Genomic DNA, 4,170 nt, shown 5'->3' with positions numbered 1-4,170 from the left:
GTAAGTGCGCGACCGGGGGGCACACACTGGGGCTTGGAGTAGGCCGCAGCCCGGACCTCTCACTGAGTCCTAGCCGGCAATACACAGCAACAGTATAGAGGGAAGTGTGGGGCATGTGAGAAAGGAGCCTGGGGGAATGTAAAATCAGTTTATGTCTGGTAGACCTGTTTTTTGTAAATATAGGGAACGAAATATATATCTCCTTATTTGTCAATTATGAAAAATCATAGAATGTTGAATCTTGTAATAATAACACTAATTGTGTGTGTATATATATATATATATAATGCGCGCACACACACACGTTATATTATAGTGTGTGTGTGTGTGGAAATTTATTAAAAAAAAAAAAATACATAAAAAAAAAACTTGTCCACGGGACTAAAACAGAGCAAAATCTACTTGTCCCGGCCAATTTCCGCTTTTACACTTGGTTTTCCTCTTCGCCCTATAATAGCCATAACTACCTACTATAATGAAACCTTTAAAGTTTTCCGTAACATAGGCTCCCAACCGATAATTTAGCAAATTTTGTGTTTTTCTTTTTACGCCATATACCTCGTGGTTGAGCTAACATGTTGTTTTGATACTTTAGGCCGGCCTGATTACAGCAATACCAGATTTGTATAGTTTCCACCATGTTTTACTAATTTAAGGTATAAAAATTAAATATTTGTCCATATATCCTATCAAGTCTGAACTTTTTCGATCCACCCCATTAGACCACCAGGGAGCATTCACATGTCCCTTTAGATGCCGCTGTCAGCTTTGACAGCGGCGATCTAAACTGTTATTAGCCAGCTGTGGCGATCTCCGCATTTTGGCTGTTGGCAGCGGTCCCCAGCTACTGAAAACAGTTGGGGGCTGCAGAGTATGGAGCGGGCACAAGTCTGGAGCCCACTCCATACACCACTCTGAGCACCGCCGTGCTTGTTGGGGGCTTTCAGATCCGGCCCTGAGGGCTAAGGGCCTGAAAAATTCACCTGTCCGGAACTGCATGTCCCAGGCGTCGGGCGATCGGAATTCCACATCCCTGCTTTTTGCCTACTTGTAGAACTTTTTCTTTTTGACCATGCAGTGGTCACATATTTATAATTTGCGACTTTTGTCAAGTTGCTATCTTCTGCGCAAAGGTACTTTTTTAGGCGCAAAGCTACATCACCTACCAGTAGGCGTGAGAATCACTTCTACCTTCCGCAGTTCAACCTTTAACCTCTTGTGGACGACAGCGTTCCACTCCCCTTCTGACAGGCGCTGAGTGCGGGTCATAGCTGGGTGGTCCTGGCAGCTATCTGCCACCAGGACCCATCTCTGATGCCAGACATCACGGTTATTCCCGGCATTAACCCCTTAGACACCACAATCAAATCTGATTGTAGCATCTAAAATGCAAGTCTGGCAGCTCTGTGAAAGTAAGTAAAAACACCAAACCTGCCAAATTCAGGACCCAGGAAAGTGTCTACTTCCCTCCCTCACAAGTGTCTAGAAAAAGTGTATGTGGTAGAGCTTTCCCCACCACAGCAGAGCTGCGCAAAATTCATCATCCTGCTGCACTTTCTTGATAAATAAGATGCACACTAGTCAAACCCACCACCCAAATAAACATGTGAAAATAGCTCTACCGTAGACATTCTTTGATAAATCTCGACCAGAGTGTCCCACTGTCCCTGAAAGTGATCTAGGGCATCCTAGGATAAAGTGACAGCAGTCACCTCGCTGACATCAGGTAAAAAAAATAGGTGTCGTCGATGAGGAGACAGATTTACCACCCACCTCCCCTGGCCCCATACCTTGTGAACAAGCAGAGAGTGCGGCTCCTCACTAAGAGTCTCACTCAAACCCTGCGAGTGCTTCTCTGACTCACAGGGGATCCAAACCTAGAGCCATAGTGCTCAAAAGAAATGGGTGGCCTGTATTTTGTATCATGTATCCGGTAATCTTAGCACCCCTAGAGAACCTCTGAGATTCCACATTGTACCAAGAGGTGTATCTAAATGTTTGCACAATCTCAACGATCCCCTGAGAGTCGGTGAGTAACAAAGGATTTCCATTTTGTGGAGAAAATGTTTAGTGCCAATTTCTGAATGTCTCTCGGCATCCAAGCAATCTACTTCCAGAAACAATTTTAATTGGGTAATCAGCATAGGCAAATCCGGCATGGTAGTATCAAACCATTTAGTAAATAGACAACGCATGGCAACTAAAAGGACTATATGGACAAACTGAGGAAACCTCTTCCCCAAATCCCCCCCCCCCCCCCCCCAACACCATCGCAATTGGTGAAATAGGAGCGATTGCGGAGTAAAAGGCACCTGAACCTTCCAATGATCCCATATGTACGATTGTATGAGATGCCAGTATATCGCTGAGTGTGAGCTGTCCCAGATCCTGTGATACATGTTTGTAAGTGGGGTACTACATTTAGGGCAATGAGTGATCCTCACTGAGTCATCCTGTTACCACATAGGCCCAGGAGCGCCATTTTTTATGCTCCGGGCCTGTTGGTTTTGGCTCTTCCTCCTCTACCTCAGGTATCGGCTCTACCCCTGTGGCAGTGGGTACCGGGGTAATAAATGGGGGTTAGCGCCAACTGATTTTGGGACTAACTCTAAGCCCCAGCTTAGTAATGGATTCTGTCTGCAAGACTGCTTCCACTACTAAGCCTGAACATTTAATTATAAAACACACAACACATTGAAAAAAAAAATGTTTTATAAAAAAAAATCACTCCCCCCCCCCCCCCCACAGCCCTTGTTAACCCCTTTTATTAACATTTAAAAAAAAAATGGTGTTCATCGTCGCAATCCACTGAATCTGATGTCCTCCACTTTCACGTATCTAAAATGAGAAGAAAAAAACAATAAAACTACAACAATTTCTGTGATTTCTATACTATCAAAAAGCTGGTGTGAAATTTTTGATGTAAACTGGACTCTCACCCCTTTGAAAATATGATGTAAAGCAGACAATATACGTGGATACACCCACTTTTTAAAAAACTTACGTGAACAGTGTAAAGCTCTTTGAAAATGTGGTCGATACTTTTCACGCCAAAATGTGTATGTATATATGTGTGTATAATTAAACAAGTGAAGAAGCGGCACTCCAAAAATCCTTTAGGTTGTATTTATTCACCCATCAGGTGCAAAAGTGTGACGTTTCAGCCTCACAATGAGGCTTTTCTCAAGCAATTATAATGTGTGACATCACTATCTCATTAACATAGCATAACAAACTACATCAAAGTGCACATATATATCATCAATAGTAGTATATCTCGATCTGTGTATACCTAGTGTCGAGTGATAACATAAACTATCACATCCCAATATACATTAAACACCATTGTACACAGTTTATACAAAATTATTACATAGTTTCACCTCAGTGGGCCGTCCTTGTGCTGCTCACCTCCGATGTCATGTGTCCATGAGATCATCTGTTTGTAAACAGATCGACTGCGCAGACACGGAAGTGCCGTTTCACATCAGACTCGTCCCGGCATTCCGTGCCTGCGCATGCGCAGCTTAACTATAATGGGGCGCTGGAACCATAGCTCGTCGGCCACGGCATGACAGCACGGCGCCATCACCCAGCGCATGCGCACCGCGCTCACATGCCTTCCCCGGCCTTCTTATGCCAGGGCAGCGATCCCATAATTAGAATTGTGCAACATTACTGGGCTTGACTGAAACTATAAAGTAAACTGTTTACTCCATAGAAGGCATGTATCACAAGTAAAACAAAAATCACACAACATCATAGCATTCTGTGTGGAATGAGTGATTAGGTGGGATAACCACATATATAAAGAAGGTGAGTATATACTAAACAGGTGGGCATCATTTTAGACAAGTCACATAACATGAACTGAATCATGTCACGCAATATAGTGTCTTTAACTATTTATAGCCTGTGGAGCCCTACACACAGTCATCTACATTCATACATGAACAGTAGTGTGTCGGGCCCCCCATGATCGATTTATTACCGAAAATGGGGAGAATACCAACAGCTCAAGGTACCGTCCCGAAGCTGTCAACCAGCCAAATCGAGCCCGTCCTTGGGATAATTATAATACACTTGTTACATGATACCTTCTGGACAACTTAGTCCTCACACCCTCTGGACAACACAGTCCAATTGGTGTGTTGGTACACGTACATAAGT

At 43.6% G+C, this 4,170-nt stretch overlaps 1 protein-coding gene across 5 annotated transcripts in view; it reads left to right on the top strand.

Annotated features, from left to right (window-relative positions):
* Positions 1–4,170, top strand: part of MED15 (mediator complex subunit 15) — a 74,733-nt gene that overhangs the window by 4,754 nt on the left and 65,809 nt on the right. The window lies entirely within an intron of this gene.

Source organism: Hyla sarda, chromosome 1 (assembly GCF_029499605.1).
Source record: "Hyla sarda isolate aHylSar1 chromosome 1, aHylSar1.hap1, whole genome shotgun sequence".
Taxonomy (NCBI): Eukaryota; Metazoa; Chordata; class Amphibia; order Anura; family Hylidae; genus Hyla; species Hyla sarda.
This window is presented reverse-complemented; position numbering and strand designations above follow the sequence as displayed.